The sequence below is a fragment of the Amblyomma mixtum genome, chromosome 4 (genome assembly GCF_055824585.1).
Source record: "Amblyomma mixtum isolate Tamu chromosome 4, ASM5582458v1, whole genome shotgun sequence".
In the NCBI taxonomy this organism is placed as follows: domain Eukaryota; kingdom Metazoa; phylum Arthropoda; class Arachnida; order Ixodida; family Ixodidae; genus Amblyomma; species Amblyomma mixtum.
This window is the reverse complement of record NC_143015.1, coordinates 9,059,124-9,072,388: the sequence shown is the minus strand read 5'-3', so window position 1 is coordinate 9,072,388 and position 13,265 is coordinate 9,059,124. Positions and strand designations below refer to the sequence as shown.

The window sequence follows — 13,265 nt, the reverse complement described above, 5'->3', positions numbered from 1 at the left end:
TAAAATCCGGACGCCCTTCAAGCTTCTCCGCAGCGCACAACGCCAAGTGGGGGGCGCATGATGACGTCATAGAAGGTACCGGTACATTTCCAACGCAAAAACGCTTGCTTTGAAGGAAAAAAAATAGCGCCACCGAAGGCGAACCCGGCCGAGAGTTGTTTGGCGGCGTCTAACGAGTCAGTGCAGGGTGTGGCTGACGACAGCGGTAATTTGAAATCACACCGTCCGTGACGTCACGCTGAATTTCCCTGCACTCCTCCATTGCATTGAGGAGAAGCGCGAAATTCAATCGTCGATTGCGTCACTATTTTAAATGCTAGTGCAAAAACATTTGGCATGCTTTACCTACAGCCTATAAAGATTTCAATTCTTGAATATCGCGAAATTGTCAAAAAAGTGCTGCAGTTCCCCTTTAAGGTGGTGCTTAAGCCCGATTTCGTCGATTTTTGTCTTAACTCTGCTTAACCTTGAAAGCCGAGGCTCGAACCGAAACCGAAGTGAAACGTGAAGTGTTAGCGCACCTAATTCGCATTTGGCCTAATCGCACTACATCGTTCTTTGTAACAAAAGTGTGCAATTAGTTACCGAGCACTGAAGTATATTCCGCCAATCTATTACCGCTTGCAAGCCTCTAGAATGTTGAAACTTCAAATGCGACAGCAAAAACCATTATAGTTGGGAGCACTGTTGGTAATTCTTATGTTCTCACATTTCCTGGAGTTCTTCAGCTTCAAATCTTTATTTTCAAAGGATCGTGTGTGATCCCCACAGCTTAGGGTCCCTTTATTTCTATCCTGTGCTCAGTTTCCGCCCCTGCTTTTAAAAAGCACCCGCTCTGCAATCAGGTACAGCTATTAGTATTTAAGCCAGACTTTTTTTATTCCTAAACACAACGCTTCAGAAAGCACTGTATGGTCTTTTCTTCAAATTTAAGCAGCGCTAACTTTTAAGACGAATACACAGAGGACATAACAGGAGGGCGCTCAGGCTTGGCAGAAGAAACACAAAAGAAAGGGCCCACAGGACTGTATGGGATGCAGAAAAATAGAATAAATACTTTTTGACAGCGACGAACAAGTCATTTATGGTGGCATAGGCACAGTTAAAGCATAGCCTTTACACTGGCTGCCCGCGCTAAGGATTTCCAATAAAAAGCGCGCGTTTTGGACCGAAGAACTAGGACTGCAATAACCACTCACACTGAGCATGCAGAAATGCACATTGGCATCAGAGTTCATTTCCACTCTAATTTCAACGCAATACTAGCATTGCACCCCGCCTGCTACTGCAGCTAATTAACAAACCGGTCTTTGCAGGCTCCATCTCAGAAAACCTCGCTTGACGCCTTCAGTAAACAGGCTAGGTTGATTTTAAGGCTAAAGCCTTTAATGCCTCAAACTGTCGTGACCAAGACGAGTTAGCAAATGTGTCCGCGTTTCGGATGCATGCCTTATATGGGCATATGCTAATCAATAGCCAATTGATACTTAATCGGGTGCAATAGAATGACATCGAAACATGACTTAAAGGGACTTCATGATTATATTATTGTACTCAATGTCTAAATTAATAATTGGTAATTAGTAGTAGTTAAGAAGTGGCATGTGGGAGTGTGCACTGCGCCTGTACCTTAACTATCACTATCCATACATTAACTAGTATCACGAAATGTGCATGTCATGCTTAACTATCATTAACCATCATTAACAGATGTTTCTAGACGTTTCATAGACATTATGTCCAACATTCTAGAGAGAGCCGTCACTTGACAGGTGAGTGACAGGACATGACGGATGGCATTAGAACAATGGTCAAGACCAATTAGCCTAACTTTCTAGTCAGACCACACAAATAAATAAAACCGAGTATGAAATTGGTCGAGTTGGGGAAACGAACCAGGGTCTCCGGAGTGCGAGACGAGCACGCTAACCACTCCGCCATGCCAACTCGATGGTTTCTAATGAACAAAGGCGCGTCTAGCTAATACGGCGTCTTCGTTCACTCCCATCTTCCTCCCTTCCCTTACGGTGAGGTTCAGGTGTCCACCGAGATACGCGAGAGAGGTACGTTTCCTTTCCTCAAAAACCGATTTACCGTCGAGCAAGGCGTAGACCCTAATGTGCGATGGCGTTCTGTGGACTCTCTGGCAGCGTTGCAAGACGCTGTCGCCTTCCACTCTTAGAGGCGAAGCTTAGCGTCTTAACCACACATCAGTGACACAAGCGGCAACACCGTTCTTAAGGCTTCCGCCTCATCGCACTTTAGGTCAACAAAGTGACCCCCCTGAATTTTTATGCTACGCCTAACACCATCTTTTGTGCGTAAAGGTACTCTCGTACCAGGCATTGCTCTCATTTTCAAATTAAAACGAATAAGCTGTGGTTGAGCTGTATAAACATGCATGCCGTTTAGTTTTCCACTGAACTTGAAGCCCAAGTCTTCTAGTTGGTTGGGTTAGGGAGCTATGTTATCAACCGCCGAGTGAAATTCTCGTAGTAGCTGGTTATCTACGCGCTACTGCGCAACCATACTGAATTGAGACAAAAAAACAGACAAGGCACATACTAGCTGTGAACTCAACAGTTCATTGCACGTGTGACACTTGTTTTTTATAAACTTCTAGCGCACGATGTGTCCATTTATTTGGTCATGATGATGCATGTGTCGCCCCGCCTGTAACCGTTCTTGATGATGTCCATCTTTGTTTCTGTCAGGGCAATGGAAATGTCATTAACACAATTTTCAGGATCACTTTACGTGATTGTGTATGCCTCTCTAATCTACATGTAATTTCATTTCAAAGTTCTATTGTGCTCGCGTCACCAAAAAACGGATGAAACTCTAGCACAGTACGTCGCCACGTTCCCCTGGTGCGTACCGAGCGCACAGTTCCTGGAATGCTCTCTTATTCTTTTATTAGTGCATCATACGTATTGGCCGATGTAACTTTAGCAGCTTGGAATTGAAAATTTGTAAACTATGCTAATTTCGGACAAAGCACGAGTATTCGTCGTGGCTGGAAAGGAAGAGCACGGAACAAAAGCATTGGAAACAGGAGAAAACAAATTCAAAATAACGAAGATGGATTACAGTCTGCTGAAGAAAATCAAGAAAGAAGCGACGCTCTCAGACTGAGCTTCGGAAAACTCGCACAGGAAGTCAAAGGAGGCAGTGAGCTTGCTTAGAGCTCATTTTTCTCGGTTAAGATACGTAAAGTTGGAAACCCGTTTCAGACGATGCGTGAGAACAAAAGACAAATGTAGCGGCCAGTTGCAAGGTTTACACAATACAGGGGGCAAAATGCATGTCTAGAACACGTTCTGAGCGTGTTTGGGGCTGAACACGCGATAACTACAGCGATAAAATTCGGTTAAAAATGGTCTGGATGTAAACATGTGAAGTTAAACTCAGAATTTCATCGTCATTTTTTGCCTTCTTGGTTGCAACGGCTTTGGAAGCTGCGGAACACACAGTTTGGTTGTTATAGGCATGTGTTTTATTCTAGGCATATGTTTAGGCATGCACGCAGAGGAACTGCATGTGGTCGAATAATCAGGAGCCACCTACTGCATGACTATTTCTACTCCTTTATTTTCTTCTTCATTCCGTCCCGTAGAATATGGTGCAAGCTCCAACCATGTGTGCGACCGTAACTGCGCATTTCCGTTTTCGGGAAGCCACGTCTCTTCAGACTTCTCTAAACGCTTCTCGCGTTCCCAAGTACCGGACCTTGTCAAGCGAACAGACCCCGCCGCGGTGGCTCAGTGGTTATGGTGCTCGACTGCTGACCCGAAAGACGCGGGTTCGATCCCGGCTGCTGCGGTGGAATTTCTATGGAGGCGAAATTCTAGAGGCCCGTGTACTGTGCGATGTCAGTGCACGTCAAAGAACCCCAGGTGGTCGATATTTCCGGAGCCCTTCACTACGGCGTCTCTCATAGCTTGAGTCGCCTTGGGACGTTAAACCCCATAAGCCAATCAAAACCAGAACTCGCTAAATCGAGCGTGGTTTAATTTAGCATGATGTGGAATGTTAAAAATTCGTTTGACCGCAAGATTAACGAGAGCTTGATTGCGCAAGTAAATATGCTGACGAAAAGTGGATGTGCGAGCGTCCTGCGTGCTTCAGTAGCAGGAAAAGCATAAACTCGATCGCGTGAGGTAAACGCACCCAAAGGCAACCAGAAGAGAAGCACCGCGTCCTGTTACCTTACATTAATAAGGTAACCCACGAGTTAAAAAAGATTGCCGATGTAATGTCTTGATTGTTTTCACAGCGCCTCAAAGGTTGATCACTGTGTGCTCTAAGGCATGCAGAAAAGAAGACAAAGATAAAAGGCTCAAATGCGAAATAGCCCTGAGAAACAGCTAAGTCTACTGCGGCACAAGCATAGCTTAAAAATTCAAGTCTCATGCATAAAACATTATTTTGGGCAATCCGAAAGATGCATTAAGAAAAGAATAAGCGAACATTCCAAGAAGTGTGGTCTGACTACGCTCCAGCCCTTATAAAAATGGTCTATAGACAGTCTATAGACTTTTTATTGACTCTATTGACTTCCTATAGATATTTCTTTTTGTCTATTCGTAGTCTATCGACTGCCTTTAGATAAAAGTCAACTAAAAGTGTATGGCCATCAATGTATAGATTGTCAATAGACTGTCTATAGCATTCGTATTGCCTATAGACAGTTCACTAGGGTTTGTCTACAGGCAATCTAAAGACTTTATAGACAGAAGTCTATAGACACTCTATAGACTGTCTAAAACTTTTTTGTAAGGGAGGGAACCTGGCTACCCATTGTGTTCGGCACAAGTAGCATACGTTGTTTGGAAAGAGCAGCACAATATGACATGAAAATGAAAGGGTAAAGAGCGAGATTGGAGCGGCTGCGCTATCTTGGAAGCATATAGTGAAACGTTTGCTAGTGGCCGTTCCATTACCTTAAGAGAAACATATACGTAATCAAGACCCGATAGAGACCTGCATCATCATGACCAAATAACCGGACACACCATGCGCTAAAATTATGCAAAAGGCAAGTGCTACATGTGTAATAAACTGTTGAGCTCACGCCTCGTATGTCATCATCATCATCATCAGCCTGACTACGCCCACTGCAGGGCAAAGGCCTCTCCCACGTCTCTCCAATTAACCCTGTCCCTCGCCAGCCGCGGGCACCATATTCCCGCAAATTTCTTAATCTCATCCGCCCACCTAATTTTCTGCCGCGCCCTGCTACGCTTGCCTTCTCTTGGAATCCGCTCCGTTACCCTTAAAGACCAGGGTTATCTTGCCTTCGCATTACATGCCCTGCCAAAGCCCACTTCTTCCTCTTGATTTCAACTAAGATGTCATTAACCCGCGTTTGTTCCCTCACCCACTCCGCCCGCTTCCGATCTCTTAACGTTACACCTATCATTTTTCTTAACATAGCTCGCTGCGTTGTCCTTAACTTAAGCTGAACCCTCTTTGTTAGCCTCCACTTTTCTGCCCCATAGGTGAGTACCGGTAAGATACAGCTGTTGTGTATTTTTCTCTTGAGGGATATTGGTAAACTGCCATTCATGATCTGAGAGAACCTGCCATATGCGCTCCACCCCATTCTTATTCTTCTAGTTATTTCCCTCTCATGATCTGGATCAGCTGTCGCTACCTGCCCTAAATAGACATATTCTCTTACTACTTCCAGCACCTGGCTACCAATTGCGAACTGCTGTTTCCTTGTTAGGCTGTTGAACATTACTTGTAATTGTACTTGTCTGTTTCTTTGTTGCTCCTCTTGTAGTGTTGTGTAGCAGCGCGCAGAAAACCAAGATGTAGAACGAATTGGCATTTGTTTCAGCTTTGCTCCCAAGCATGGGATAAAACGCCGTTTTTTTCCGGGCCAGTAAAAGCGCTCAAAGGTTCGATACACCCATGTTGCAAAAGAACTAGAAAAATAATGCAAGCAACTCCGCCCCAAAATATGGCTGAGGACGCCGCGATTTCAAAAAGAAACTTGGCTAACCAAACTGCAGTTTGGCACAATCAGAGGGTTGCGATATACACAGCCACTCACGCAGAGCATCGCATCATCAGTCTGACTACGCCCACTGCAGGGCAAAGGCCTCTCCCATGTCTCTCCCATTAACCCTATCCTTTGCTATGCATAGAAGAAGAAAATCCACGTCGGCCACAAGCACTTAGCTCCAGCGCACCTGCAGCCCATAGGTGACGCTGTGCAGAATATTTTGTGTATTTAGTCAATAGTCAATAAGTTTATTTTCCAGTTTCAACTGGAGGGTTTCCTGGCTAGAAACTGCCTGGGCAGCTTGACTGGGTCCAGGAAACCCCTACAAGCAGTAGCACACGAGCGGCACAGGAAATTTTCCAAAACCAGTCGCACATACAGTAGAAGATTAAGTAAAGAAAACACTCGACACATATATACATTGACTCGAATAATGCAGAAAAAAAGAAGAGAACACTGAAATGGTCATACTTATGTTGAAAGAAAGATACCTTAACACTCAACCAAACGTTCAACAATCAAGAAGTGGAGGCATAGAATGGCATTTGAACAAAATATTTCCGGAGCTCAGCTTTCTTGTATCCCGTTGTATCTTGATATGTGTGTAAAACATGGGGCAGATTATAAGACAACATTTGTAATTTGTAATCGGTGCGAAAACGTGGTATCTTATATGAGTTACTACTTCTTGTATGTATGTTAGCACGACGCGTTCCCAAAGATGCTAGGACAGAAAAAATTGACAGTTGATGCAGTGGAAAAATTAGATTTCTCGCAATAACTTAATATTATATAAAAATTTATGCCGACGTGTAGGCAAAGTTCTTGTGCAGATGTTGTAGGATGGTTGCTTCCTCCCGTGACAGACCCCGCGTTCTTCTGCGTTGTGTCGTCGTCCTCTCGCCTTGTTTTCGTCTTTTTTTTTGGCGCTTACCTATCTCAAAGACCCACTGTTTCATGTAAATGATATTTTTGAGACCAAAATCAAATCCCTGGATTATGATTGAATCGAACAAGAGTGCGGGTGCTAGGAGAAGGGCGGCAGTCATCAAAGCATTCCTTACAAAAAAAGTTTTAGACAGTCTATAGAGTGTCTATAGACTTCTGTCTATAAAGTCTATAGACTGTCTACAGACAAATCCTAGAGAACAGTCTATAGTCAATAAAAATGCCAGACAGTCTATGGACAATCTATAGATCTATGGCCATACACTTTTAGTAGAATTTAGTCAATAGACAGTCTATAGACTATGAATGGACCAAAAGCAATATCTATAGGAAGTCAATAGAGTCAATAAGAAGTCTATAGACTGTCTATAGACCATTTTTATCAGGGATGTCGCTACTCTTGCTTATTTTAAAGCTTTTATACACCGCAGTCTAAAAGCGTTCCTACCTACAACAGCCTCTTCCAAACACGCAGCGCCCGCAACCAGCCCAGGCAAGGGCCCCGGTGAAACGGGGAGAGCAACAATCGCGCCACTTCGCGGAAAAAGACCTTCGTTCAAGGAACGGCATCATTGCAAAAGCATTTCAAGGTAAGCGTCTCGAATTTTCCTGGTTGGGCCCCCATCCGTACGAGGCAAATAATTCAGGGGCCACTTTGACTGTCTAAAGTGCGTAGAGACGAAAGCGTTTTCCGCACCACTTTGACTGCCCCTGTGGCACTGGTGACGCCACCACTGGATGACGTCACGCATAATTAAGTACTAATTACTAAGTAAGGACAAATCACTAATTGATGACGCTTAAGCTTCGCCTTTAGGAGTGGAAGAGAGAGAGACGTAGCCTGGTGGTGGGAGCGGACGCATGTCGGACCGCCTCCCGCATTGTGGGCTAATTTTACCAGGTTAAAACGGACGTGGCCCAACCATTTTTGGTGTGCGAGGAAAGCAAGATATCCGACGCATCTGGATACCAACTTCAAAACGGTAGGCCAATTTTGCGACTTTTTATCGAGTTGTAAAGTTCGCCAGCGAACCGCCGCAGCTAAGCCTAACGAGACGAAGGCCTCCGCTAGACCTCGCCGCTTGCGCCGAGACAGAAGCCGACGGAGAGATGCTAGCTAGCCCCAGCGGGAGCGGAAACGCTCACAAGGGCGTGCAAAGCGCGGATTCACAGTGCGAGGATTCTCACATGGAAGACGAAGTTTCTGAGGACGAAAGTTCTACCGAAACGTGCCGGGAACGCGCGAGCGACGCTAACACGGACGCGGAGGAAAACGACAACGATGGCGCGGATAACTGGACGCCAGTTATGCGGGCCAGGGCGCGACGACGAGAAAAGCTCAAACAAGCAAAAGAAGAAAAGAAAGCCAGAGCGGAAGCCAGGAGGCTACAGACGCCAGTCGGACGGGACGCAGCGATCAATTTGGAGAAGACAGGCGGCAAGGCGCCATCGCGGAGGATACCACCGCTACCTAAGACCGACGTGAAAGTCATTATAAGACCTAAGCAAGGGCTGCAACTGAAAGAGTTTCCACAGTTTCTCATCTCGAAAGCAATCCAGGCGGCTACCGGCCACCACTCAGCATGCGGAGGAGAGAACTTCATTACCAGAATCCGACCTGGATCCAACATAATCATCACAAGCACGCCATCTGAAGAGACGGCAAGACAAATCAAGCAAATAAGACAACTCAACATCAAGGGCGTCAACTACGAAGTCAACACGTACATTGCGGCGCCGGATGATGTGATCCGAGGAGTCATCCACGGAGTCGAGCCGGGCCTCAAGACCGAAGACCTACTGGCGGAACTTAGAGTCCGAACGCATGGAGTCGAAATCGTCGGGGCGAGAATGCTGGGTAAATCCTCCTCAGCAATGCTACTCTTCGACGGCAAATTCCTTCCCAAGCAAGTGATTTTTGCAGGGGCTGAGTACCAATGCTACCCGTACCGAGTCCGAAGGCAGGTGTGCCACACATGCATGCAGCCTGGACACAGAACAGACGTGTGCCCCACCCCACAGGTGAAGGTACGCAAGTCATGTGGAACCCGGGACCCCCAGGAAAACCATCAATGCGAAGAAAGAAAATGTGCGCTCTGCGGTGGAGACAAGGACTGGAGACAAGGACTGCGAGATGCGGTATAAAAAAGCCAAGTACCAAACGGGGCAACCGAAAGGCAAGACCCCGCCAGGTCAACGACCGCAAGACAACGGGGACGCTGGATCGCCGGGACAGCGAACGCAAGACACCGGGGACGCTGCTACACGAACGAGCAGATCCAGAGAAAAACAAGGGGCAGACGCAACGAAGCAACTGCTTCGTTCAGACAACAACGCAACACTCAGCAGCAACGCCGACAAGCGCACGAGATCGAGGTCAAGATCAGCGATGTGATCCAGATCCAGGTCGACAACGAGCAAAGAAAACAGCGGGTTCCAGGAACGCAAAGGGGACTTCCCAGGCCTGGCGAGCGAAAACAAGAAGCAAGATCTCAACCAGCCACAGCAGAGACCGGAGAAGAAGGTGAGCTGGCCAATTGGACATAACTGTGCAACCACTGTGTCACACTCTAAGACAATGCAACTTGAGGACAGAATAGTAAAACTAGAACAGCGACTTGCTCAAAGCGATCAAAGGGTCAAAGAGTTAGAAGAACAAAACACGCATCTTAAAATAGAACTCCAAAGACAAAAAGCACAATACATGAACGCACTAAAAAACCTCGAACACGCCAGACAACCCATGTCCATCACGGAGGCCGATCAAGTAGAAACGTACCAACGTAGGACAGAATCCGCAGAGGTGGCCGCCATAAAGGCGGCACAACACCAACTACAAGAAATACAAGAACTCGATCAGGAGATGGTAAGAGCAACTTTGCTAGCAATAATGAAACACCATGTCAAAGTCAGTGAAGACCTGGAGAAAATGGACGGAAAATACAACTACATTAAAGGGAAAGTAGCGACTACAACGAAGGAAGCACACAGCAAACGCATGAGAGAACACATGAGCAATAGGCCCATCCATTCCGACGAGCAGGAAGCAATAATACAAAATGTCTAACGACAAACACACAAAGCTAAACAAGAAAGGAAGCTTGCAAATTTGGCAATGGAACTGTAGAGGAATAAAAGGAAAACAAACTCAGTTAATCCATCTCATAAAGAACCAAGAAAAACCGCCGGACATCATTGCCATCCAAGAATACGGGGCCAGAACTAAAACAAGCATAACAGGATACGAGATGTATGACGGAGACTGTTCCGGCAAGGCCGTCACCTTAGTACATAAGTCAATTACGGCAATCTGCAAAACCAACATACCGGATACGGACGTACACCACACTGTACTAGAAATTGTACCAGAAAAACCAGCGGATGACAGCGCTTTCATCATAAACGTATACAGCCCCCCAAAACAAAAGAACCCCAGAATACACGAACTGTTCAAAAAAGCCAGCGATATGGCAGGCCAGAAGCCACTGTTGATCCTAGGAGACTTTAATGCGGCAAACCCCATTTGGGGGGTACCAAAAACTCAATGCCAAAGGTAAAAGCATAGCAGAAAGCGCAGAAAAATACTGCATGGAGCTAGCTAATGACCCCACAACTACGACGAGGATAGGAAGCAGCGTCTGCAAAGACACCACGCCTGACCTAGCCTTCTCAAAAAATAACGAGAATATCCAATGGGAAAATACAATGGAAACCTTAGGGAGCGACCACTTCATCCTTAACCTAGAAATAGCCGCCGGAGAAATGAAGAGATGCCTAGGGACTGCCAAAATCACAGACTGGGAAGCCTTCAGAAACCACAGCGACGAAATAATAAAACCGATAACCAACATAGAAGAGTGGTGCACGGAGCTTATGAAGGTCAGACAAAAATACACGAAGATGATCGTTCGCACGGAACAACACCCAGACGTAGACAGCCACCTACTTCACCTATGGGAAGCACGAAGAAGCCTTATCAGGAGATGGCGGCAGCAAAAACACAACAGGAAACTCAAGCTGAAGATCGCAGAACTGACTAAGAAGGCATCAGAACACGTAGACAACATCGCCACGCAAAACTGGCAACAGTTCACGGAAACACTTAGAGGAACACTAGGCACGGCCCGAACTTGGAATATACTAAGAGCTTTGATAGACCCCACAAAAACCAAAACGGAAAGCGGCAAGTCCATGAAAAAACTACTCCACACCTTCCCTGGAACGGAAGACCAACTAACACAAGCACTGAGGGAAAAATGCTACGGCACAATCATGCAACCAAAGCAAGACCAAGTATACACCGGCGAAAACAACCCCGAGATGGATAGGCCAATCACCGAGGAGGAAGTAAGGGCAGCCATAGGGGAAGCAAAAAAGAATACGGCAGCTGGAAAGGACAAAATAAATAACGCTACCATTAGAAACATGGGAGACACGGCCATCGCCGAGCTTACGAAGTACCTAAACGCTATCTGGGAAAAAGGAATCGTGCCGGCGGAATGGAAACATGCAGAGGTAATTATGATACCCAAGCCGGGTAAAAGACTCCAAATTGAAAACCTGAGACCAATCTCCCTAACCTCCTGTCTAGGGAAGATATACGAGAGGGTGATTAATGAAAGGATCACAAACTACATGGAGGACAAGGGATATTACCCTGATGCCATGTTTGGCTTCAGAAGGGGACTGTCCACGCAAGACGTACTCCTACAATTAAAGGAGGATGTCCTCACTGAAATACCAAGAAGCGGCGAACACATAGTGCTAGCACTCGACATAAAGGGAGCCTTCGATAACGTGGGACATGCGGCCATCATGGAAGGTCTCAATAACATAAACTGTGGAAGCAGAGCCTTCCATTATGTCAAAGCCTTTCTCACAGAACGAACAGCTACGATAGGCATCGGAGATACAAGATCGGAGAGCTTCACGGTGCCAAACAAGGGTACCCCGCAAGGCTCAGTAATATCACCGCTACTATTCAACATAGCGATGATAGGACTCACGAAAGTACTGGACGAAATAGAAAACATCAGCTACGCAATGTATGCAGATGACATAACAATATGGACAACCACAGGCTCCCTAGCAGCTAAACAAGAGCGGCTACAAAAAGCGATCGACCATACTGAACAATACGCCAGGGCCAGAGGATTATCGTGCTCAGCAGAAAAATCAGAATACGTAAGAATCAAAAAAGGTACACGAAAATACGACTCCCAAATCACCCTGAAACTCGGAAACGATACAATACCTGAGAAAACGGAAGTCAGGGTACTTGGAATGTGGCTGCAAAACACAGGCCGATGTAGCAAAACCATTGCCTCTATTAAGAATACAACAGAGCAAGTCGCCAGAATCGTGCGAAGAATCAGCAGTAGACAGAAGGGGATGAGAGAACAGGACACCCTAAGACTCATTGACAGCCTCGTCACGAGCAGGGTTACGTAAAGCCTCCCCTACCACGAACTAAACAAGCAAGAGACTCTACAAATCGACACCATACTACGCAAAGCGTACAAAACGGCGCTCAAACTTCCAATGTCCACACCAACCGAAAAACTAATGGCCCTGGGAGTATCAAACACTTTCGACGAACTACGAGAAGCGCAACGTAGTGCGCAATTAGACAGACTCACTCAAACCAGAACGGGAAGACACCTACTGGAGAAATTACGGCTACCTCTAGGTACACAAAGAGACAAGGAACAGATTAATAATGAAGACAGAAACAACATCCGGGTAAGACCAATACCACGACACATGGATCCGAATTTACATCATGAAAGACGACAAGCCAGAGTCCGAGCACTCACCAGGGAACTCAGCGACAATCCCAACGTAGTCTACACGGACGCAGCAAAGTACCGATACCAACGCAAAACAATCGCCGTTGTAGCAGACGAAGGAGGGAAAGAAATAACCAGCGCAACGATAAACAACCCAAACATAGAAGCAGCTGAAGAAGCCGCCATTGCTCTCGCAATATCGCACGGGAACGCAACAGGACGCAACCTCACTATAGTGACGGACTCCAAACAAGCATGTAGAAACTACACAAGAGGCAGGATCGACAGCATCGCCAATCATATTCTACACACGACGAGAAGACACAAAAACACTAAACATAGTATAGTGTGGGTTCCGGGACATGAGGGGATGAGGGGCAACGTGGCAGCAGACGAGTTAGCTCGAGAATACGTCAACCGAGCAGACTCAGCCCTTTGCACCACAGGCACCTTTGACCCAGTTACCCCCACGTACTCAGATATACTCGATCATTACAGGGGTCAGCGGAAACGCT

General features: G+C 46.2%; 1 protein-coding gene across 1 annotated transcript in view; it reads left to right on the top strand.

The window, feature by feature from the left end:
* Positions 1 to 7,418: 7,418 nt before the first annotated feature.
* LOC149345644 (MIF4G domain-containing protein-like) overlaps positions 7,419 to 13,265 on the top strand; it is a 47,184-nt gene continuing 41,337 nt past the window's right edge. Inside the window, exon 1 of the mRNA XM_089585265.1 lies at positions 7,419 to 7,551. The gene's annotated coding sequence lies outside the window, so the exon portion shown is untranslated. The remainder of the gene's footprint in view (positions 7,552 to 13,265) is intronic.